At 32.9% G+C, this 27,196-nt stretch overlaps 1 protein-coding gene across 35 annotated transcripts in view; it reads right to left on the bottom strand.

Moving 5' to 3' along the window:
- Window positions 1-27,196, bottom strand: part of LOC130899969 (disks large 1 tumor suppressor protein) — a 1,257,949-nt gene that overhangs the window by 366,691 nt on the left and 864,062 nt on the right. For 3 of the 35 annotated variants that reach the window (XM_057810229.1, XM_057810233.1, XM_057810230.1), the window contains exon 1: window positions 13,700-13,943. The exons of the other annotated variants lie outside the window; for them this stretch is intronic. The gene's annotated coding sequence lies outside the window, so the exon portion shown is untranslated. Of the gene's footprint in view, window positions 1-13,699; window positions 13,944-27,196 lie in introns of those variants that run through there. 35 annotated transcript variants of the gene reach the window in all.

The raw sequence follows: 27,196 nt of genomic DNA, 5'->3' as shown, positions 1-27,196 counted from the left end.
CGTGCTTGCAGAAACAGGAGAGACCCCAGCAATCTGCTAAAAAAATTAATTATTAGATATCATCTCGAACGGTTAAAAGACGTTAACATGAAGCGGGGTTAAGCAACAGAAAAAAATCCTTGCTCACCAGAGAACACAAACAGATTAAATTTTGCAAGACTACTTCAGAATTGGACTATCAACGATTGGAACCGGGTTCTGTTCTCCGATGAAACTAGATTTAGCTTTCATATATCTTCTAAAGCGCCTTTTGGCGGTGGATCTAAAATGTTTTGGGGAAAAATATGCTTCGATGATCGTACGGAATTGGTCCGTATACGTACGAGGTCTATGAATTCCCAATATAACTTAGACAACATTACTGTCGAATATGTAATGCCTTTTGCTACGTTTTTTATACATGCAGGACAACGCTCGTCCCCACGTGGCTAGACAGGTTATTGGTTACTTACATGGTATCAATATCCCTCTATTATAGTCGGGATATAAATCGTATAGAACATCTATGGGACTATCTCAATAAGAGGATTCGAAGTCATAGTCACACTGTTTCTAATCACAACCAATTCATAGAGGTCGCTATTGAAGAATTGTAGAATATACCACAAGGTTTTGTTGATTATTTGATATCAAGCATGCCGTCACGCATGAATGAAGTGATAAGAAGTAGAGGAGGGCCTACGGGGTATAACTTAGTTTTATTTTTTGTTTATATTGTTGTAAATATTTAGATTATTTCAAGTTATGTGTTAAATTTTTCCAGGAGTATATTCTACTCAAACATAAATGGTTTTTACTGGTTTAGCATTGGAAATTTTCACTCTAGATGTCTAAGATGATTACATTAATGATTAAAAATAAAAATTTATTCGTTCGAATTTAAGAAAGCGACATCATATTTCTACCTCAATAAAAAGTGAAAACGTTTTGTCATTACTACATCTACTATGTGAAAAGTCAAATAGGTGTGGGAATAAAATAATAAGAGAAACGAATATAGAATTATTTCCATTAGCTTTCAATGATTTTGGAAGGTATGATAGTAATATTATTTTCAAATGAGTCATTGATTTGTGATAGTAAGGTATTAAGTACTACATCATGTAAAATTAATGTGAAATTTGACATTGCAGTAATATCTTTACATAAATTATTTACTTTATAAACAAAAAACTATTATCATTCCTAAACATTTATAATAAACTGTTTGAGTTGAAATGACGCATAAAGGCAGGTATAATTCTAGTATAATATCCGTCTCAATGTAACCTCACAAACACGTAATTCCTCTGGTAAATAATCGGTACCTGGTACACATAATTCAGCAACGTTATTAATGTTCAAAGATTACTTTGTTTTGTTTTATATTGCATGCGTTTTGTTGGAATAAATGTCTGTCATTATTACAAATCGATTCAAAATTCCTAATAAAGTGGTCGCTTTGAATAAATGATTTATAATACATTTCCATGATATTCAAGGATATTTCAGAATTTATTATTCATTTTTCAATATTAATCTGTTATTTTCGTTCCAGCGGTAAATAAATGATGAATTGTGAAATTTAAAACTGGATTTTGTGTTGAGAATGGGTCCTTAGGCCGGTCCTTCCCAGCTACAATGAAACTTTAAAATTCGGCGAATTCGCGCAGCTTCTTTAACATTTTTCATAAATGGCGGAAGCGCTTCTGATGTGTCCTTTTAGAACTCTTTATTATAGTGGACAGGTTATTTACAGTATTTCTTCTAAATAATTTCTAGAAAAGTCTATTCATTTATTTCTTTTGTTTCTTTTTGTTCTAGAACATTGTAGAATTGTATTTGTTGTTTATAAATAAGTTTTTGTAGCGCAGTTTAGTTTCAAATAAATAGTCGTAGCGAAAAGAACGAATTAGTGAAACTAATCGCATAAATTGTTTGAGTAATATTTACAAGTAAATTATTATAAGTTAAGTGTATTGTATAGTGTATAAATCGAAACTTGCCTTCTAGTTATTTACTTTGAAATAAGTTTGTCAACAATACATAATCTCAATGAAAACACTTCGTGTTATTTATCCCAGGGAAACGTTGAGAACCGCAGGATGATTAAAGGATATAGTGGAAAAGAAAAATCGCTATATAGTGAACGTCTGACAACATGATGTGATTGGTTGATAACAAACCCGTTACTCTTCCGCAGGAATGTTTTATAAACATTGTGGCGACGGGTTTTGTCGTGCTAGTAACCTTCAGAACGAAAACCAATGGTTTCGACAGCATTGTTGCAGCAAACTTTTGGGAAAGGCATTGTTTCCTGAGGGTCAACTATTCACCACATTTGTTTGATCTTACATCACCGGAAATCTACCTATGTGGTATGTTCAATGAAAAGTCTTCGGGGCTACAGACCTACCAAGAACTATCAATGATTTACATAAAAAGTTCATCCCCTTTTTTCAAGACAAATCGTAATCTCTGTTATGTGTTCAAAGATCTGCGGGACATTTATGAACCACGCGAAAGCGGAAATTTTTATAATGTCGGTCATTAAAGAATGTTATCACAGATCTCACTTTGTAAAACCATAATCGGTTTACAAAGGTAGATGAGGGACCCTTCATTTAGAATTGTATAGAGTAGCAAAGATAATTTTAGTAATATCAAATACGAAGATGGAGTTGTTGCCTCAAAGTCTTATTTGTAACTTAAAAACTAGACTAGAAGCTACATTTATTCTAAATCACTAGCATCACATTAATCTTCCAACTGGTACATGTTGCATATATTGGAGGAATTTTTGGGTGAAGTATTATTACTAAGCTGGAATTTCTGGAACCGTTGGTGATATTCGTACTGAATTACTGTTTACACCAACACTCACAATTACACTGTCTGATGCGCGTTTCGATTACCAAGTTATCGTCTTCAGAGACTGAAGGTAAACTGTAGTGTAATTGTTAGTGTTGGTGTAGTGGTGGTGTAAACAGTGTATTCAATATGAAGTGTTATTAGTTTTTGTCTTTTTTTCTTACTTCGGACCATATTAATTCAATCCATTCAACTTTGTTCCCCACCCCTATGTAATATGCATATGCGTTTTCCTCCGGAATGGGATGGTTTCGTGTTACATTTCCAATAATCATTTATCTAGTCTTTAGGAACAGTATTGTGGTTGTCAAACCATGTTTCATTCAAGTAATAGATTTGTCTTAATTTATTATATTACGATACTCCCTATTCTTTATTATATAGTCATTTCTCCACTTATCAAACTACTACTTTCCACTACTGTTTGTCGTTTATTTACTATTTTATATCTAAAACCATGTTTTTTCAATTAATTTTCTGTGTTCGTATCGAACGTACCTCAAGGATATGTTTCCTTTTCAATTCTGCAAGAAAACCTTGAAGATTTGGTATTATATTTGATGCGAAAATACTGTATATTGTTTCCCATATTAGATACAACCTTGATACAACCTTAAGTTTTATTCTCGGAAACATTCCTCTTTTATCTCACTGTGAAACTTGGCTTTGCAATTTTGTAGTCTGAGAAGTATTTGTTGAAAAAATGTTTCTTGAATAGGATCTCTTCTGGACATTCCTCGACTACAAGTTAATTAATAACAGTTAAAATAACTTTTTGAGCACCTGTTGATAGATGTTGCCTTCTATTTTCAATTGTTTGGCCTCTCTCTGTACTAAAACATTACCGAATCTTCAAATTGACTTGTGGATAGTTGATCTTGGAGCCACGGTTGCCACATTGTTCACAAAATTTTTATTCAATAATAATAATTTTACCTCTAATACACTTTATTAGAATATTATTCGATTTGTTTACCAGTTTTATTTAGGAATTTGAAAGGATTAATTTTTTGTGTATTGTTGTTGTTTATACGTACTTTTCAATGATTCACTGATTCTGAAACTTGAATATTGTAATGCGGACTTGGACAATTTGTTTACTATTCAGTTAGCAGTGTGGTGTATTATTATTATTAAAAATTGTCTTTATTTTCTATTCTAATTCCCTAGATACATTTCATCTAATAGATTAACAAATAAATACGTTGGCCGTTGTTCTGGCGATGCTTAGATGTCATATGTATGTCCCTGATATATAGTTTTGACTCCCAGAATTTTTCGGCTGAATATCCCTGAAAAGCCGCTGAAAAACAGGGTTTCAAAAATCCATCGAGGTTTCAGTTTTCGAGAAGGCAACATGGATGACCTTGATTATAATTGTGGAAGTTTTAATTTACGATGATTTGGATATTAAATTTGGAATTTTACAATCAAACTATGTGATTAGTGAACCATGCATAAGCCTACAACCACTGTCGTGGATATCTCCTGCGCGATTTGCGGCTTTGAGTTTTTCTCGAAGATCTTTTGGCAGACAATAATTGTAAAAGTTTGTTGAAATTTTTGTTACTAACTCTTTGACAGTGGGTATATCGGATATGTCATGTAACCACGAGGTTCTAGGAAGTTTTGAGTAGCATGAATATTTAATATGCGGAGGCAATTCCTTTGTACCACCTGCAGGGTGCGGAAATTTTATTTGGAACTTGTCTAGTAGATTGGGGCTGCGTATGTTAAAATAGGTCTAATGATTTGTTTGTATAATAAAAGTTTGTTTTGTGTTGTGAGTTTACTGTGTTCACAAATGAGAGGGTAATGTTTGTCCATTGCAATTTTAACTTTTTGTAATTGTTTGGCGATGTGGAAGTTAGTATTTGTGTTTCCTTGCACCCTAGGTATTTTAGGGTACTGCTTGGCACGATAGTTTGTCTATTTACGTTTAGCTGTGATTGCAATGAGCTGCTTTTCTAGCTAAACGTCTGAGTAACAAGTACTCTGATTTTGAGGCATTTAAAGCTAGTTTATTGTTTTGAAAATATTGTTTAAATGTGTTTGGATGATTTTGAGTGCGTGATCGGGATGTTTCGCCGATGCTACACAATAAGTGTCGTCAGCGTACATGACTGTTAGGATTTGTTGGGATCTGGGTAGGTCATATGTATGGAATACAACAAAGGTGATAAAACTGACCCTTGCGGTACTCTAGCATTTATGGGGTATGGTCCCACCATGTCTTAATTATTTTTAATCTAAAATTTTCTGTTGGTTGTACAGGAATGCAAAATTTTAATTAAATAATATGGTATGTTTAAATTTAACAATTTATAAATTAAACCCTCGATACATACGGAGTCAAGGCTCTTTTGATGTCGATAGCGACCATGATGGACTTGTTTTTATCCTGGAAGCTCTATCTAATATAACTAAAAACTCTTATTATTTGAGCCGTCGTATTATGTCCACCTCTAAATCCGTATTGCTCGGGGGGTATAATTTTTTATTTTTCTATAAAGTTCTGTAATCTTTTGAAAATTACTTTATCTACTATCTTTGCAATATTATTGAGCAGAGATATAGGTATGTAACTGTCCACATAGCATGGCTGTTTATTAGCTTTGATAATGGTAACGATGTTGGCAATTTTGAGCTTATCGGGGTAGTGTCTTGTTTTTAGAACATAAATTACGATATGTGCAAGTTGCACTAGAGCTTTTTTGGGTAAATTTTTGATGAAGATATTCGCTATGTCATCTGTACCTGCAGCAGTTTTGTTTTTGAATTGAAAAATTATGTTATATACTCCATTACAGGTTGTAAGGTACTTTGAATTCGGTGTATTTAATGTGTTTACGTGGCTAAGTACTATATTTGTGGTGTTATCGTGATATTTATGTGGGGTATGTTGTTTACAATGTTTTCTTGAAAATTCTCTCCAAATTTCTCCGCAATTTCAGTCATGTTCGTTAGAGCGCGATCGTTTTTCGTTAGTTTATTTTGTTTGTTTTTGGAATGTCTTGCAATTTTTCACAAGGAATTATTTTCAGGTTTCAATTTATTCAAAAATGTCGCCCAATTATTGTTTCTCTATTCTTCAATTATATTATTTATTGTATGTTTGCCATCTTTTGCGTATTTTATTTTTATCATATATTATGTTAGTGATGTAGTCAGGAAGGGTATCATTGATTAGGGGTTTACGTTAAAGGGTAGTGGATAGATTTCTAGCTGTTATTTCTTGTAAATTTGCGACGACTTCACTTAAGTGTTCAATATTTTCATTTATAAATTTTATAAATTTGACCCAGCCTATGGTGATGTTTGCTTAAAGAAAGTGGGTAGGATCGTCAGTAAAAATATGTTACAGTCAGAATTATCGCAGAAATTTATTTGGATGCTTTGCGTATCGATCTCATTATGGGTTTCGACAGTTTAAATCCCCCATCAACAATACTTTATTGTGAGCTATCATAATATTGAAAAAACTTTTTCGTTAAATCTAGTGTTTGTTTTAAAATAATAAGTTTTCAGTATCTATTGTATATTATGGCGCATAAAATAATTATAGTATTAGTATTGATTAAATTTAAGCGGTCTCGTAAAATTTTCTTATCGATATTCACTAAACATTGTGGCTACATCACCGTTCAAGATAATAAACTGTCTCCTCCGACATTCTTCATTAGTCTACGCTTTTACGGAAACCTTGCAAGATTACACATTCCTCAACAACCTTAATAATCTTCGAACACTGTGATTTTAACAATTTAAAGATGGAAACCGTTGGAAGAGACTTTCAGGTATTATAATCAAGTAGATATATTTTATACTGTCCACGTAAACGAAGAATGAATATAGTTTGAGAAAAACGCTCTGAATTTATATGATGTATTCAATTATGTTTTAGAAATTAAATTTGTTCTTCTACCTTTAAGTATAAAGTTTCAAAGCTTAAGGAAATTCACTTTTCTTGTCAAATTTATAATACAAGATCAACAGGTAAAACTATGAGCTTGCTTACAACTCAGAATTCAATATCAGAAATCTAAGTGAGGAATTGAGGGAGAAAACGCAGTAAATTTCGCCAAAAAAACAAGGAATTATCGAGGTATGCAACAGAAGTGGAGAAGGCACTGGTACTTCAGGAGCTTTTGAAAGAATATAATCATGAATACTCTGTTAATCTCTTGATCAATATATGAATTGAAAAACTGATAATTACAAATAAGCGCCTCAAATTTTTTTATGTAGACACATCACAGCAGTCCACCATCATACGTCTGCCGTGTTCGGCTAGTTTACCCAGACACCAGTCACCACTATAAGTTCATATCCGTTGTTCGTGCGACTGCGACGCTCAGTATCATTCGTAACTTTCTCGACAAGGCAGAATTAAAATGTCCTCGGCCACCCCGACTTCAAAAATAACTGATTGTAAATAGGTATCAATAGGTATCAATGTAAGAAAGACTTACAGAAGTTAGAGATAGCGTAATGCAGTCGTGAACGAAAGGAGTTGGATAAAAGCAGTAGAGAGACTTCAAGTCATGGGCCTATAAGACTTTTTATGTTTCAAAATCCTCACTGATGTTAACTGGTAATTGTTCAGTAAGACTGAAGCATTGGTACCTTATCAGTGTAAATGTAACAAGTTTAGATTTCAACTCTTTGGCTTTTATTTCCCATTTATTTAACCATGTTTTTATAATGTTTAAACCGTTTTTTTAAATTTATGGTTACTATTTATGGGTTGACAATAAAGACAACTAAAATAAAAACGCTAACAGCAAATGAGAAAGTGGATGTTAGAGGGATGAAGATTTTTAATCCGTTGAGATAAGGATGTGCCAACTCGGGACGGGGATACTTCAGGTAAACGGAAAGGTAGTTCGACTACATAATACAACTCGTAACGGATTCATCGAGAATATTACTTAGATCTATAATCCACTTTGTAAAGTTGGAAAATCCAAACATTATAACCTAGATCTAAATTCTAAATCATTCAAACTACATTTAAGATCAGGTAGGTACTAAAAAATATACAATAAAGAAATGAGTCTTTGAAATTTGCGGAAGCCAAAATTTGTAAAATATATAACATAATAATTGCAATTGGTTCGGTTAAGTTAGTCAAATAAAGTATAAGAATAAAAATTTGTGCAACAGGTCTCTTATAGATACCAAATGTAATATTTCTGTGCGTTTTGTTATGTGTTTAGGATGTAAAATATTTTAGTGAGAGAGATTGTTACAAAATGTAGACAAAATCTTGTAAAAACTAAGAAATAAACATAAAAATAACTAAAAAAAATACAAATGAAATAAAATTTCAATATACAGAAGAAAACCACAACGAATAACAAAATACAGGTAATAGTAATAGGTAATAATTAGTATATAAGTCCATAACAAAAATTAAACTAGTATGCGGCATACCCGGAATTAAATATTATTATTAGAATAGTCGTTTACAGAATAGAAGGCACTTTCTGATAAATATGCCTTCAAATTATTGCGAATGCGGGAAAAGATGATATCGATTCAATTTCAATTGGCAAGTGATTGTGCATTTTTTTGCATTGTAAAATATTGAGCCCTAAGCTAATTCTGAACGTGTAGTAGGTAGGCGAAGGTCGTGGTTTTGCTTTTCTAAGTGGATAGCTGTGCAACGACCATTCTCAAATTAGTCAAGGGTGAATAAGGAATTTTTAAACTTTTATAAAGAAGTTTCTGCAGTGAGCTCTGCTGTTTAAACCGAGTAAATATCTAATAACTCTCTTTTGTAGTTTGAAGATTCGCTCAAATTGAGTCGCACCCCACGTACCCCAGAAGAGAGATACCACTCAATAAGGGCATAATAAACTGTTAAGGAGGTGGATAAGTTCAGTTCTTTGGAAACTGATCTCAGAACAAAATAGGAGGAATTTAATTTTTAGATAAGGCGGCAATATGTAACTCCCATTTCAAGCAATTATTCACAACAAGCTCTAAGAATTTTACAGATTCAACGAGGAGAAACTAGATTCGTCTGCGAATAAAATATTTTACCACAGATGTCTAGATAGTCGATGTCGTTTATAAACAGAAGAAACAAAATAGGGCCTTGTACTGAGCCTTGGGGCATTCCACAATCTATTGGATTCAAAGTGAACATCGTTGTATCAATCCTTACAAGCTGACGACTTCTGTTGGTAAGGTATGACTTAAACCATGCGAAAGGCGTTTAACTCAAATTCACTGTAAATATAGTTTTTATTTTTGTTTTTCATCTCATAATTAAAGCCCCGAGCTGCATAATCTTTCGTCACGAGTTGTCTAATCTTCACAACAACCACGATCACGAGTTGGTACAGAAGTTGTAACAGAAGTTAAAATTTTATGGCGGGTATAAAATCACGAGTTGGCGCACGCTCCTTTGGAGATAAAATAAAATGAGAGGAATTCGAGAACATAAACAAGATTGGAGAGATCATGTGAAAATAATGCAAAGAACCAGTCCTATTATTAAAAGGAAAAGAAGATGACTTCCAAATGTTAGTTGATAGTATGTCAAAGGAACAATAATTAATCGATGTTTGGTTATTTGGTTTTATTTGATCCCTGTTACAAAAAGTTACTGTTTTACATTAAATTTGAATAAATAATTCAAATATTTTCAGGTATATTTAAGTTTTCGATAAATTGCATTATTTGAGCCGACTTCACTTAGATGAGGCTAGTATAATATAAATTATCAATTTATTGTAATAATTAATACTGATATCTTAAATTTAAACGCTAGTAAACATTGACCTTGATAACAGAAGTTGTAGAAAGGAGGGGTTTCTATGTTAACCCTTCACCAAATTCATTGTTTCACAAATATCCATCTAAAGTATCTCTATCAGCGCCTCTTTTTAGTATATTAAAAATATCATGAAGATCCGGATATTTTTTTAAATCTTTTATAAATCGATGAGTTAAACATACCTAGGGAATAATTTTTAATCATTCTGATTTCAATTGTGAAATCCATATAAACACTTCAGAAAATGATCCACTTTGTTGTAAAACGATTTTTATTTTTTTATTCCTACATTTATAAGATGCTATTCCATCCCGTATTCTCCTTAGATTTTTAAATTTTCTCCGTTTTTTCTTGAATAACTTAATTTGAAAAGGCTGAATAAATAGAATATGTAAACGCTTTGATAAAGTGCCATTATCAGCAACCGAATCGATTCCGTATTCTAATCTATAATTCAAATAAAACCTTTTTCGCTGATTTTTGACAACAGTGCCGTTGTAGAAAATTCAATTCTCATTTATTTCGCACATTTTTTTTCGCGTTTTTGCATTCAGTATGGGCGTTAATCTATTCAAGATCGTAACGATGACGATAATTTTCATCAGCTACATGACAAAATTGAAAATAAAAATGTCAGTATTTTCAGATGATTTAGCTTTCGACGCATTTTGAATAATTACAGCCGAATGTACTTGATTGAACAACTGCTGGAGCATACTAATAAAATAATTCTGAAAAAAATCCGGTCAAATTGAATATGAAAATACGTTGGTAATAATTTGCTTGAAAAAGCATATTTCAAATATGAATAATAATGATTCCACGTTATAGTTCTATTTGTAACAAGAGTAGTAAGAAGATGGATCATGCCTTTAATTCTGGCGACCATACAACTTAGTATTAGAACGAGGGTAGCCACCCTCTAGAACCTGACACCATCCTAGAGAACCATCTGACGTCTTTCCATTATATCAGTCGTTTTTGATATTCTATCTTGGTAGCCTTGCGAAAATGGAGGAAAGCGTGTTTTGTTCAATTTTTGAAAGAAGTTGTATGCTCCAACTGACATCGTTAATTACGAATGGAATTCGTTCGGGTTTTGTCGTAATTTTTTGTATAGGCATTCTAGCGAGGAAACTAAGCAGAACTGGAAAAATGTTTCAGACAAAAGTTCTGCGAAATCTTATGCTCTATACGGCTGTAATTTTCTTTTTTCCCCAGGGCGCATAGTTTTCATGAAAAACTGATTTTAAAAATTTGTTTGTGCCCCCTAGCAGAAAAAGTTTTGGACAAAAGTTATTGGAAATTTTGTATTCTATATCTTTGCTATCTATTTTTTTCCCCAGAAAAGTATAGTTTTCCAGAAAATGCAAGAAATGAGTTTTGAAATCTTCTGCGCGCCCTCTAGCGCCTTAACTATGCAACGTACTATAAAATGTGCAATAGCAAAGTTGGAGAAAATTTAATTATCTAAAACACGTTTAGGTCAATTTTTTCGCTGAGACGCATAATTTTCTCGCGTGAAATAAGTGAAATTTTTGGTATATATATGTCAATATCTTCACCCCCCCAATTTTCGAAACTGTAACTCGAATTCGGCTTCAGACGGCCAAAATACATCGTAATTAACTGGTCTCATTGCTGTGGGGAAACTTTTTCTGGAAAATTTCCAATTTGAGTGTACTAAAAGGCACCCTCGAAAAATCTCGGAAACTAGATATATATTGTTGATAGTGTGGAGTATGACAAATCCAAAGGTACCCTTCTTTATCGATCAAAATTTAATGAAATTTGAGTTCAAAGTTCACTACTTTTACATGAGCTTTTATGGAAGCAAATTCTTTGATTACAAATTAAATCAGAATTGCAGCAATATAGAGATTTGATTGGTAAGAAATTAATCTTTCTAATAATGTCAGTCGTTATAGCGATTATCGAACACAAATGAGAAATATTAGCCAAAAATTGTTATAAATCAACGCACATCCAGTAACTGAGCGGAAATTAGGAAAGCGGCTATATGGTTTCTGTCACTGTGCGAAATTTGACCACATTTTCTTAGTTTCTTTTTATTTTATACTCACGAAACTAAATATATTTAACTATAACAATCGATGCCGTTATGGACTGGCCGTTTATTGTCTGTTTTAAAAAAATTAAATGAACGACTATTTATTTTTAATAAAATACTAACCATTAATTCAGTAGCTTTCATTCATTATTTCAGTTCATTATTAATTAATTTAAGATTTGTAAGCATAAATAAATGTGGAATGAAAATCAATAAATTTCAATTTCTATATGATTAGTTTAGTAGACTCGGGAGCCTCCTTAAAGAGAAAATAATCTCTTGCCATACTCCCACTCGAATAGTTCAGTCTACAGTTCTGAAAGCTGTTCAAATAAATTGTGATGATATTGTTGCGAGCTGCAGCCATCCCGGATTTCCTCAAATAAGTTTCATTTTTTATCTCTGGTATATTTGAACTTGTAGTAGTTCTAATTATATCGCTGCTTTGTGTTCATTACACCCGATTTTTGAGTTTAAAAGTTTAAGTGTTTTCTGAGTTTTTATCTCATTCTTTTATTCAAATTTCGTTTTGTTTGTACCTCTTTTGACTACAGGAATACAAAAAAATCGAATTGAAATAGTGGAGCCGAGCGAGTGGCTGGTCGAGTGCTGAACATCGTCTTCTGCAAGCATTCATCTGTAACATTTCAAACAGTTTCTGTTCTTCTTTGATTGTAACTATGTCTACATATAGTGCTCAGTTTTCCTGATAAGCTTTAGAACAGTTAAAAAAAATTGCCAGTAGAAACATTGGATGAGAAACTTAATGGTAATGTTAACTTCGACGGAACAACCGGTTAGTTATCTTGGATATTTAAGATGAAGAACTCTCTATTGCAACTGCGACAACAGCATTGTCTATAATGCAGATTTACATGCATACACGTGATGAAAATGCCGACTAAAACAATAATTTGGAAGAAAGAGATGTCAGCTCCTCGTTTGAAGACATGTAGAATCCGATTTATTACGATGGTATGTAATAATAAAACCGGCTTGCCATAGGAAAAACTAAGAACCTTCGGTACTTTAAAAGAACTCGAAAATAACCAGTTATCTACATAAATCATAAGAACGGACCGAAGCATTTTTGTTAAATAGTATAACACAATATTTATCACTAAAATTAAAGGACAACAAATCGAGACTAGGAGCTTTGGAAATGTTTTGCAACTTTAAGGTATTGTTGTTTTATCCCAATGTAACTAATCGATAGACCAAGGAAACCAAGCTTTAAACGGTACCACGGAAAATCATTGCTACGTATCTTGCTTGGGTATGTAAATGACATAAAGAAATAAATAGAAAAGATGTCATCAAAATATTGGAATTACATCAAGAAGAACACCCTGAAAAAAAATTTGAAATAAGGTTTTGTCCAAGTGAAGTCTACCCCCAAACCAATTTGCATAAGAAATAATTGAACTGATAAATCAATATTCAGAATTTGAAGATTCTAATCATGAACAAATTTATCAATTGCCTAAATGCAATGCATATGAATTTGAATTTGCTTGGATACCTTTTTTTACTAAAAATAATTAATTTGATTTTAATTGCGATAAAATTAATACACTGTAAGAAATAATAATGTCCACTGAAACTGTCAAAAATGTTGTTACTTTTTGTTTTATTTGTTATTAAATTAAAATTTAGTTTCTAGTAAACAACAAACAGAACATTTTTTACGTAAGTGCAATTAATTACGTTCAAATTCAAAAGCGGAGCTATTGTGAACATAAACATTCTGTTTATAGTGTAATTAATGACTAGAGGTGAACAATAATGTAGATTGGAGAAAATTAATAAAAAACTGTACAAATTTTATTATACAGAAATCAAGTAAATATTCATATTTTTTGTTAAATTTTAACCAAAAAATATTTTATTGTAATTGTAATATTCTAATGTTGTTAATTCGTTTGACTATGTTTAATATAAGAATTTCGTTACTAAAACTTAAGCATATTTTCAGTTAGTGCTAAACTTACAATCACGCTGGTAAGATTTTTTTCCAATATTAATTAACTCATGTGTATTTTCGTATCCTCTTTCCTCTAGGCATTTCTAAATAATTCAAACTCACTATTAAAATATTTTTGCTACCGACGATTTCATAACGTTTCGTAAATTTCACGAACCACGTTGTTCTCACGAGCTTTCAACAGACGTGTTTTGATCTGACATTACACCTCCATCAGCGTGTCCGCGCCGTTCACATGCACGAATGCTACTGAAAATGGAAAATGGGAAATTTAGGAACATCTGCGCTTTGAAGGACACGCGGAAAATGCAATGCAGGAGATGATGAGAGATGCTATTGGGAGATACGTTGGGACGCAGCGTTACAACATTGGAAAATAAACATGGTCATCATCATCAATAAAATCACTAAATATATAAATATAGAATTTTTATTTTACGATAATTTGACTATTTGTTACTTTCAGATGGAAAGTTTTCAGTTTGTGCCTTTAGAAATAAGAATTTGGTACCTGTTAAACAAATTTGTTAGGAATTTTGTAATTAGAGAAATGTGAAGAAACCTTTGGATACATAAAACTTATATTTAGTTTTAACTTTCTTCGTTTCTAGTTTAGGTTTTTGGTTATATGTCTATGTGGGACTCTAGTGTATATAGTATATTGTTACATTTAGTTGATTAAGTTGATTTTAGCGCAGTATTCGGATTTGTAATAGTTACTTTCCATTTTTAGAAAAACTGATTATTAGTTGTCGACTTCTCACTCTATTCGAAATGTTCAGTGAAACCCCAGCTTCGATTTTAAAATGTTCATCATCTTCACACACTGTTTACTCTACCACTACACCAACGCTGCCAATTACATTGTTTGACCTACCACAAGTTGTGGTGAAATGATTCTTCATATTCGCTGGAAAGTTTTCTATATATATTTTCTATAGTGATCTTTCATAATTTTCTTCGAAAATTTCTGAATACTTATTTCTCAGAATCAATTCCGATGAATTATTTTCATATTTTAAAAATATTTAGTAAGTTTTTTATATACTGGAACTTATTTAGATCTGTTCAACCTACTCATTTCCTCTTCAATAATTTCTAATCGTTTTTCCGTTTCCTTCCTAACTTTATTTTTTTCCGCAGCTCTGCAGCTGCCAAATTGGATAGGATGTGAGGCAGAAAGTCACCATTAAACCATATTACACAATCAGTGTTTTAACTTCTAAATCAATTATATATTTTAGAATGTCCACCGTCTCCAGTTAATCCTCACATCACTGAATATGATGTTTCACGATTACAATTCCTGGGATTATATGTCCCACTAGTTTCCGAGATCGTATGTCCCATTGGTACGTATTTCAATCAGCATCATGACAAGACAAAAAACACATTCCAAGTTATATAGATTGTCTTTTTGGTACACTGGTGACATCTTGGTCAATATTTATCATAGCCTACTCTATGCCTTTTTCTATCATGTCTAATGGCATAAATACAAGCTGTATTTTCCCATTATGATTTTGTTGAAAAATAATCCATGAACTCACAACTGACGTCATTAAATCGTAGAAAACTTTACGCTACCATTTCGTATATTAACGGTCGAGATTATATGTGGTCATCCATGTATTTCATGACAGCAAGACAATGCTAGAACCACCTTAGTATTTCGCCAAAAATTCTCTATCACCACGAGCCAAATTATCTTCAGAAAAACCAGAGGTGCTCTTTCGATTCCTTATATCCGTTCCGACACAAGCAAAAATTTACCAGCAAATTCACAGTCGCGAAAAAGCGATCGACGGAAATACAAACCTCCTGGGAACGAATTGTATATGCTAATTCTTGTACAATTTTTTCTCCAAGAGTACCATCTCCCTTCTCAAGTTCTTTGCCTCAATGAATATTCAAACCATATACTTATCCAGTTTTTGCATCGTTTTTTTTCTTCACTGGTTTCATAAGGAGATACTGCTTCAGGCTTGAACGTTCTCTGAACTTGATTATAGTTTCAAGCAACCAACAATATCACCTAACGTTTCTAAACAACCATCGGGTTTCTCTGGATCTGCATAATAGATTTTTGATAAAATTAGAGTACAACGGCCTCTACTAAAGGCCTTTTTTATAATGCTGGTTTAAGATTCGTTACACGACCAGTAATTATAAAATTCTGGTACTCAGTTATAATCGCAGGTTGCATCCATGAATCAGCATAATCTCATTGGCATCAGCTTTATGTATATTCTTTTTCAGGAGGTGTAGAAGTTTGTTGGTAGAATCAACAATATGAGAATAAACAAAATTCTAGAAAATATTTTCAAAAACTCAAATCTCCTTTGTTTTATAGTACTAAAAGTAGTTACAGAGAGCCTCCACACTATACATGTTTGGACTGAGGAAGGAGGGAGTTGTTTTGTTTCTCATTCACCTTCTTTTTCCACGACTCCTTCTGAATCCAGATCACCTGATAGAATATCATCTTTTACATTCCCTCATCAGAACAGAAGATTTTTCCCAGAGGTACTTAAGGATGAGACAAATATTCTCATAAATATGAAGTTCACTGATACAAAAATTGTTTATTATTCATTCATCTAATATTCTTTCAAATCTTTCGATATCTAATCACCACACAAGATCGTTTTATTAATTATTAATCACTTGTTTTCCGTAAGAAGATAACCAAACACCTAATGACCGGAAAAACTTGAAATAGGTTAGTAAACAACTGTGTGGGTGTACCATATTTGGCGATTCTTCTACGAAAATATAAAAAACACTTAAACTGACATAGCGCGTGCTTTTCAGGCCGTATGTGGTTGCATATTTCCTATCCTAACGCAAAGAATATACAGCCTTCTTCCACCAGTTTGTTAGAACCTTCCAAAAAATGCTTAGTGCAGAATTGTTCTTGGCTTGCTACGTTTTCCCAGTAGACTTAGTTTATTTTTTGTAATATAATACATAGGTTCTGATTCCAAGAAAGGTTTCTGGTCCCAGGCTTATTCCAAATAACGTCAAAAGAACGGCTATAAACAGCAACAAACAGAAATAAAAGACTAATTTGGTAACTTGAAATAAAAAAATAGCCTTTCTGAAAATTCCAATTTCAGATTCAAATTTACATCAAATCTTAAAAGGGGGTTTTTAATTATGAAATACAACACACAACTAAAGATATATCCGTTGTTTTGGCACCATTATAAAAGAACCAACTAAATAAATTTGATGAACATTCATGAAGATGTCGCAACTTCATTTCTGAAAGATGATTGTGATTTATTTTCACCAAAACATATGTTGAAGTTTTCATTTTCTCATACGTATTATGCGAATTATCACCATCCGATACATTCTTATAAGTTTTTTCCACTATATATTCAAAATGTACCACTTCGTAAAGCGTTACTTCTTTGTTTTATTCACACTCCTACTGGCACGTTTTTTTAATAAAGTTAACGGATGCGTATGCGGAAAAAATCTCGTGACAGGATGTTGATAATGTCTGTGAAAAAAAATATGTTGGTTGAGAGCGTTTTTCTAAAGTTACTGTCCTACATGACGTACATGTGTTACATTGAACACAATTACGAATGAAACTCAGCAGAGGCAGTTTACTACAACCAGATCGTTCAATATATTCGTATTAGCAACTGGAACAGGGGATTTATGAAAACTTGTCATAGCAGATTGAATTCGTCCATTATAAGAAAGTATCTTTCAATATATAAGTTATAGGTACCAAATATAGCCAATTAGATAAAATTCTTAGGCAATGTAAATATACGATGTGGGATAAATAAGTCCAGATATTAAGTCATAAATCGGGAACTGGCAACATTGCAACATTTATAATTGTATTTCGTTGGCACGATTGTTTTGTGTTTTTGCATATTTTTATACTAAGACTGTTTTAGTTATATCATTAAAATGAGCGACTCGCATTAAGAGTACGAGTATAGTTCCAGAAGTACCTGGTCTAGAGGTGGAGGTTGTTGCTTCAAAAAAAAAACCACGTTGTCACGATGTTGTTGCTTAGTATTTGTTTGGCAGCTATCAATAGTGAAATAGTAGACGTTTTCTGTGAAAAGAGGACGTACGATCCGCAGTGGTCGATCTAATGAGGTGAAGACACCAGAAATTTTGAAGAAAATCCACACAGCGGAACTGTATGATTGTCGACTGAATTTGTGCGAGCTAGCAGACATAGCAGATATTTCAAAAAGTGCAGTACATCGCATAATACACAATTAAATTTGGACATGAGAAAGATGTGCGTAAGATGGGTATCGGGTTTGCTTACAATGAAAAAAAAAACAGCGTCGTGAGTGTTTGACAATGTTTCACTTAAATACGTTGGATGATCGTCGACTGGAAGTGCGCGAACTAGCAGACATAATAGGTATTTCAAAAAGTGCAGTACATCACAAAATTTGGACATGAGAAAGCTGTATGTGGAATGGGCGCCACGATTGCACATAATGGAACAAGAAGATGTTTTCATCGAGTGTTTGGCAATGTTTCACAGAAATATTTGCGCCGTTTCATGACCATGGATAAAAACGTGGTTTCATCACATTACGCCCAAAATGAAAGAACAATCAAAACAATGTACTGAAAAGGGAGAACTGGATACAAAGAATTGAAGACCGTTCCATCTGCAGGCAATGTCATTGCGATGGTTTTTTGGAATATGCGTGGGATAATTTTCATTGACTATCTTAAAAAATAAAAATCTATCATTGGCGAGTACAATGCGAACCTATTACAACGTTTGAGCGAAGAAATCAAGCAGAAACGACCGCATTTGGCTATGAAGAAAGTGTTGTTTCATCAAGACAATGCACCAACTTACACATCCGTTATAGCAATGGCCAAAATTGATGAGTTAAAGTTTGAATTGCTACCTAATTCACTCTATTTACCAGATTAAGTCCCCTTGGATTATTTTCTCTTCCCAGACTTGAAAAAATTACCCGGTAGTCACAGATTTTCCAACAATGAAGAGGTGATATCGGCTATTTTGAGGAGCTTGACAATTCTTATTAAAAATGGTATCGAACATTGCTGGGAAGAGTGTATGGAACTAAAAAGAGATTACGTTGAAAAATAAATATATCTTTTTCCACAAGTTTATGTTTTCTTTGTTGGGCCAGGTACTATTGGTCCAGGTAATATTAAATAAAATCTCGTAGAAACTCTTCGTAAACTACAGTTGTTGTAATAAAAGAAGTTTATGTCAAAACCACGCATGTTTGAATAGCTGTGCGGTATTTGACAACAAATAAGCATTCGGCAATATGTTTCTCGAGAATTTAACTATGCGAACATTTTTGCAAAGATGGAGTCAAGAGATCTCACACATGAACAAAAAAAAATACGAAAAGCCATCTTGATCCGATTGTGTTGCTTTTAGAATGATAGCAGATGCCGAAGAATAAGTCAATCAATCACTGGATATGAGGTATTCATATTTGAGTAAAACTCCGAGATCCGTGCACAGACACAACAATGAGTAGGAATGAGTGGTAAAATCCAATAAGAGTAAATATGTCCAATTTGCGATTGGAGGTAATACTGGATTTTTCCTGAATCCATAACATTTTTCATCGTTGATATTTTCTCGCTAGTTAAACAATGAGTGGATAGTTATACGTTAGCGTTCTAAAGCTGCAAGTGTATGACCCAACTGGACAATACATTGAATGCTGTACTCAATTCATAGAACTGTCTTTTTTATATTTCTCATAATTAAGACAAATCTCGGAAATAATTCATCGTGGTGAGATAGAGTCGATCAATTACGGTGTAACCGTGATTCTAAACAGGTTAACCTCACACTGTTACCAAAGAAGCTTTCAATTGTGGTGGCAACGGTGAAATTAAGATTTGAATTGAGGTTATTGTGAAGATTGATGATAAAATTTTATGTGCAACTTCATTTACTATTTTTTATGCCTCGTCGTATCAAAATTCTTAAAAATAGAATATTACTAGGTATGATATTTGTTATTAAATTTTTTTATACCCTCATGTTATTTCACAAAACAGGATTTGACGTATTGACATTATCTGGCAACGTGATCATTTCTAATTTTTCTTTTTTTATGAGATTGGTCTCAAAAATATTGAGTATACTTTCATATCCTCGCATTAATACTATTTCTCTATTGTTCGGCATAAGATATCCTCATTTGATTGAATAAAACGATTCTAGTAGTGTTTCCATTTCCTTAAGCAGTCCTGGAAATTATTTTTCCGAATTGCTTCTAATGCATTCGTTGGATTAGTATCAACCGTCTCTTTGCCAATGAATTCTTCTAATCTTTCACAAAAACAAAATGGGACGAAAGAAAAATGACGAAGTAAACAAAGACATACCACTAATACGACGATAATGGCGCACATCAAAGAGTTGTTGAAGGCTTCCTACTAATGACGCCTATGACTCATAAAGGTTGACGTGGAAATTAAGACAAATTCCGTATACCATCGATATTTTATACAAATAACTCATTTCAGAATTACTTAAAGAAAAAATTCTACGTTTATTAAATGATGGAATTCTTTATCTTCTTCTACTTCAAAAATATCTCTCCGGATTTATTTAGTTGTTTATAGTATTTAACCGCGCCGAATATCACATCATCTTAATGAAAATATCTGAACCTAGATAAAATGAATTTAATCTCCTTTTTCCAGTCGACCATTTCTCATAATGCCTAAACGGCGCGTCGGCGAAAAAATAAACCAAAAAAATTCATCTTCGTTATTTTTCGGACACTTGCCAGACAAAAACAGATTAGTTCTTTTACAGTCTTGAAGTATTTTCTTAAGAAAAAATTGGGGAAAGAGGAAGCTTTAAAACGTTATCTGTTAGTTAAACTGGTTTGAAATAAAATTTTCGTGGCATATTTAAAATAAAAAAAAAGTTTTTAGAATGGAGTTTGAGTTAAGAAATTAATAAAATATCTCTTGGAATTGTCGCCAATCCTTGATTTTACAGTATAATTATTTCATATAGAGAGTGAGTTTTATATATGGAACGCCTCAATTAACTCGGTACGATTTTAATAAATTCTTGTGTATAAGGGTCTTGTGATAAGGCCGGTATTTTTCCCTTTTTCGGAAAACAAATGAACTTTGTTATTTTAAATGGATCACCCTGTATATTTTTTGCTTTTGGAAATAGATCGATTATCTGATAAAGAACGAATTGATATTTTGATATTAGGATATGGTGATAGGCATAGAAGTCAACAAGAAACGGTTAATATCTTTAATAATTTATATCCTAACCGAAATCCCATAACAAGATTTACTGTCAGTAAATTACTATAAAAGTTTAACAAACTGGTTCTGTTAAAGATTTATCCAAATCAGGACGCAGAAAAACAAATCTTCAGATGTTTGTGCCCTGTTAGAAGTCGATTCACACGGGAGTACTAGACAAATATCCGAATATTTCGCAAACATCCGTAATGGAAATTTTACGTGATCACAAATTCCTTCCATCCATGCAAAGTAATGTTGGTTCAAGAGTTTTCTGTTGACGATGTTGATAGACGTGAAGAATATGCCTAACCTAATGATGGAAAATGTTATAAATGTTTAAGTTATGCATAATTTTAGATACTGGTCACGTAACAATCCTCGTTGAATGCGTCAATCCCACACCCAATATCCTGAACAACTGAATGCAATCATAGACGACAAAATAATTGGTCTCTTCTTCATTGAAGCTAACTTAAATGGTCCGGCGTATTCATATTTATTAACAAATAGTATTATAGCTGAGTTGGCTCGGATATTTCCAAATCTAAGTATTGATTGAAATATTGAAGTTCAGTATTTGTCGGGAAGAGGAAAGTTTTGCCAACAATGTAGATACCAACATAATACCGGCCGTATCACAAGACCCTTGCGCACAAAAATTTATAAAAACCGTTTCCGAGATAATTGAGGCGTTCCATATATAAAACTCACTCTGTATAATTACGTTCTATTAAACTAAAATGTGAATGAGAATTTCTCTGAATGTAGGCATTTAATTGAGAAAATTATTTGATTTGGGGTATTGATAGCGTAGTTTCAATCTCAACTTAATAATTAGATTAGATCAATCTGTATATTAAAATATTCATCTCTCTCCTCCCTATAATGTAAACAACGCATTTTGATACTATTTTGGAGGACATATGTGAGTAACAATAACCAAAAAGGTATCGATTGCCTTTGACTATTTTAAGACGATAAACATGGATATCATATAAAACTTAAAAAACAAACTTGGGATTCAAGTAAGGAAATACTTCTAACTTTTTACTTCATCAAAATGCTGGAAGATTAAGATTCTTGGAAATATATATTTTATGAAAAAGATGCACTTCAGCACGGTATATTCACATCATAAGCTTGATATAGATTTAAATACAGTATATTTTTTGTGAAAGTACGCTAAAAGCACAGTTTTCGAAACTGCAGTAGCAGTATTTGTTTGGTACCATTTCTTTCATCATCCTTGATTTTTCTGGTAACAGCGACAGACAAGTAATATTTGCTAAGTCCATAATTATTAAATCCAAATCTTATATAGTTTATTTGAAGTGAATATAATTACAAGTCTTGCCTTTATTGGTTACCTTCACTAAAAAGATAGCAAAAACGCATACTCTCATATAATCTCGGGAAATATAGATGGTGTACGTTTGATATATACCTAGAATATACTTAAATACCCAAGGTATATTTTAGTATAAATCTCCCATTCACCATATACGTTCAAGGGCTTGCTCTGTATTTTCCAGTTTCTTCAGTCTCGATCTTAGGATGTCGATCTCTTTGGAGGTCTACCTGCTGAACTTTTGGTGGATGGCTTCTTCTTGAATGTTCGTTTAGCCAGCCGATCCTCTCCCATTCTGTCGACATGCGCCGTCCACGCTCGTCTTCTCATTCGCATCAATTTGACTACATCTATCTAGTCGCAAGCCTGTCTAATGACGGATCTGCGTTTTCTGTCCCAGAAGGCTACTCCGGCTATCGATCTAAGGGTTTTCAACTCTGTTTTTCGAAGAAGTTGTATTATCTTGCGTGTATCGGCTCTTGTTTCAACTACATAGGTTTATATGGGACGTACAGCTGTTCTGTATATAATCACCTTGCTTGAGGTGAACTTATGTCCACCACAAGCAAATATTACCTCAAATTTCTGCAGATTCTGGCGGCCTTATTAGCTTGTATGTGTGCTTCTTCGTAGATGTTTCTATTACTTGATATTATAGTTTCTAGACAGTTGAAGTTTATAACTTGTTCTATTATTTTATCGTCTTCTGCTAATTTGCATTACTTATTGTCATAGAATTAGTCTTGTGGATAGATATCTTCATATTCAACTTCTCTGCCATTCGGTTGAATATGGAAAGCATTTGTAGAAGATTATCTCCATTTTCTGCTATGAGAACAGCATCATCTGCTTAGCATACAATTCGGAACTCGCAGCTTTCCATCGTATATCATCTTCCTTCAGTTTTGACTCCGTTTATTATGGGGTCTAGGATAAAGTTGACACGCATTAGACTGTTACCCTGTTGTTATTATAATTTCATCTGTGAGTGTGTTGTTGTGCTATATTCTCGTACGGTTTAGTGAGTTAAGTTCCTTGACTCTTTGCATTACATTTTTGTTGACTCGTTGCTTCTGTAAAATAAGTATAATATCTATGAAATCTACTATGTCGAAAGCCTGGGTTGATTCAACAAACCACAGGGAGGCCGGCTTATTATACTTTAAACCTTTTTCTATTGGTCTTGAATTATTTTTATACTTTGCGAGAGATACTGCGTCAATATCCTTGTTAGAAATTTCATTATCGTGCTAAAAAACATATACCTCGGTAATTACTTGAGACATTCTTCTTTCCTTTCTTATGAATAGGGATGGTGTTGGTGATGTATATTCTTTAAATTTGCTCTATATGTTCTGCAGGTATATATGTACAAAATAAGAACATTATAACAGATGCAATACAGATAGTAGCATACGCATATGGTGTAACGATTATAGCAAATGGACAGAGGGAATTAATAAAATCGATCAACAAATTAGAAGAAGAAGCAAGAAACTACGGACTGGAAATAAATGCAGAAAAAACAAAATATATGAAAATAGGAGGAAAACCAGAGCAGAACAGTATCGACCTTAAACTATCTAGGAATAACGTTGGGACAAACAACCAAAGAGAAGGTAAAGGATAGGATACAAAAGGGCTATCAAGCCTGCTGAAAAAACATAACCAAACAAAACAAAATAAAAATGTACAAAACCCTAATAAGATCAACAATCACATATGCGATGGAAACAACAGTAATAAACAAAAGAGAAGAAGAATTTGAAAAAGCCGAAAGAAAGATAACAGGCCCAAATATAATATAGGAAGGAGAAAGAAAAGCAAAGAAAAACGAAAAAATAGAAATAGAGGAGAAGGAGAATATAGTGAGATATATAATAGCACAAAGGCTCAACTGGGCCGGGCACATAATGAGAAGAAAACCAATTGAAATGATCAAAATAATAACGCCAAGGAGAAGGGGCATGCCGAGAAAAACTTGGAGAAACGAAATAGAGGAGGACATAAGAGCACTAAATCAAACTATGTAGGAGGATAATGATGTTGGGATTAATTACATCATCATTATCGGTTTGTTCATTATTTTCCCCTCTATTGGAAAATATAAGTTTGATGCAAACACAATTCTCCTTTGCTTTTCTCCACGTTGCCCAAGATCCATCTTTCATTGGGGTTAGACAGATCTGTTTAATTGGTTTGTTTATTCTTTTTGTATATTTTCACAATGAATAGGCAGTGGTTTGATCATCTGTTTATTTACGATAACGGTTTAGTGACTTTACTTTGTCTTTACTACTGGTTAAGGTGGTTTCTGTAATTCCGGTTTTTTTCCAAGTTTTTCTAGCTTTCCATTTCCTTTGAACTAGTTTAAAGCTTTCTTGCTTCGTATTGCTTCATTCTGTTCGTTGTATGTTTATTATTATTTTCTCCGCTTCTTCATCTAGTTGTTCATTAGTTCCGATTAGTACAATCAACTTTATTCTTGTTTAAACATCTCGCACTATAACGTTTTATGACAAGTTTGTAGATTGACCTGGGAATAATCATGACTTTATTATATAACTAGCTTTTACCCGCGGCTTCGCTCGCATCGAATCCATTAAATAAGTATCAGAAATCATTATAATAGAAAAGAATGAACTCTGTAGCTATATTAGAACCTGAGATATAGATCTTTGAATGTAGAAAAATTGCCAAAAACCTACAAAAATCCATAACTCTACATTGAATGTCCGCGCCTAGCTCCTCTCCAACTCAACCGATTTAAGTGTTCAAAAATTTAAAAGAAAGAAGGTGTTTCAGCGAGTGTTCTTAAACCAAAACGAACTCTGTAGCTATATTAGAACCTGAGATATAGATCTTTGAATGTAGAAAAATTGCGAAAAACCTACAAAAATCCATAACTCTACATTGAATGTCCGCGCCTAGCTCCTCTCCATCTCAACCGATTTAAGTGTTCAAAAACTTAAAAGAAAGAAGGTGTTTCAGCGAGTGTTGTTAAACCAAAACGAACTCTGTAGCTATATTAAAACCTGAGATATAGATCTTTGAATGTAGAAAAATTGCGAAAAACCTACAAAAATCCATAACTCTACATTGAATGTCCGCGCCTAGCTCCTCTCCAACTCAACCGATTTAAGTGTTCAAAAATTTAAAAGAAAGAAGATGTTTCAGCGAGTGTTCTTAAACCAAAACGAACTCTGTAGCTATATTAGAACCTGAGATATAGATCTTTGAATGTAGAAAAATTGCGAAAAACCTACAAAAATCCATAACTCTACATTGAATGTCCGCGCCTAGCTCCTCTCCATCTCAACCGATTTAAGTGTTCAAAAATTTAAAAGAAAGAAGGTGTTTCAGCGAGTGTTCTTAAACCAAAACGAACTCTGTAGCTATATTAGAACCTGAGATATAGATCTTTGAATGTAGAAAAATTGCGAAAAACCTACAAAAATCCATAACTCTACATTGAATGTCCGCGCCTAGCTCCTCTCCATCTCAACCGATTTAAGTGTTCAAAAATTTAAAAGAAAGAAGGTGCTTCAGCGAGTGTTCTTAAACTAAAACGAACTCTGTAGCTATATTAGAACCTGAGATATAGATCTTTGAATGTAGAAAAATTGCGAAAAACCTACAAAAATCTATAGCTCCAGATTGAATGTCCGCGCCTAGCTCCTCTCCAACTCAACCGATTTAAGTGTTCAAAAACTTAAAAGAAAGAAGGTGCTTCAGCGAGTGTTCTTAAACCAAAATGAAGTCTCTATCTTGAATAGAACCTGAGATATTGAGGATAGAACGTGTGTATGTGAAAAACTCCCATAAGTAATGTACAGGGGGAAATCGCATTTGAGTATAACTTGAGAATGGTGAAAATTAGATGAAATCCGATGGTTGATGGCTGATCTGTGCATCAATACCTTTCATTGAAAAAAAAAATTAAGCAAATCGGTTGGGTAGAACGCCTGAACGGACTCGGAATGGAAATCATCAATTTTTTTAATATATAAGATTTTCCACTAACCATAATCTAGTGACTTTTGTCTCTGTCAAGCTCCTAGTAGATGAAGTTAATGGGAACGAACAAAGAATTTTACTAGAAAATTTTTTTTTTCAATTCAATTTAATGAGTTTTCGTATATCGGATTTACTTATCTTTAGAAAGTGCACCTTAAGGAACTGCTGAGAAATAAATCATTAACTCACTATTTTGTTTTGGAAACCATACTTTCTGATGCACTTCTCGATTTATATTTCATAATGTTGATGTTAATAATATAATTATTAATGTGAAGATTATCCAATTGAGGGCATAAAAAACATAAATATTGCTTGTGAATGGTATTGACACAAGTTTACACCACACAAAACGTAAATATAAAAAAGTCACAATATTTACCAATTCAGATAGTATCAGTACTCACCGGACGACATTTATATTCTTATTATCTATTACAGCTACTCACCTGCAACAAAAAATGAACAAAATTACATATACGTCAAGTGCCAAACAAATAATTATGGTTTTCTCAATATCAATTGCAGATTATAAAAACACTTGCCGATCAATTTTGTTTAATCTACCATTGGCGTAGATACCTCATTTTATAAATTCATTATTTTTATAAATACTTTTAAAAATATGTATATCTTATACGAGAAAGTTTTCGTTTAAAGGCAATCGAAACGTTATAAATTAGACGCAATATACGCCGTTATTTAGACAGATGCACTTAATTGTAATCCACTTGGAACTTCAATTCTAAATTATCTTTATAAATAATCATCGTTAACTAGCTACAACTGAATATTAAATTATAAAACGTAAATAGACGAATGAAATGTACCTGTCTGTAAGGGAGTTTGGTTTAAACT

The sequence above is a fragment of the Diorhabda carinulata genome, chromosome 12 (assembly GCF_026250575.1).
Source record: "Diorhabda carinulata isolate Delta chromosome 12, icDioCari1.1, whole genome shotgun sequence".
Lineage (NCBI taxonomy): Eukaryota > Metazoa > Arthropoda > Insecta > Coleoptera > Chrysomelidae > Diorhabda > Diorhabda carinulata.
Note: the sequence above shows the minus strand (reverse complement) of the source record. Positions and strands in the feature narration are given on the sequence as shown.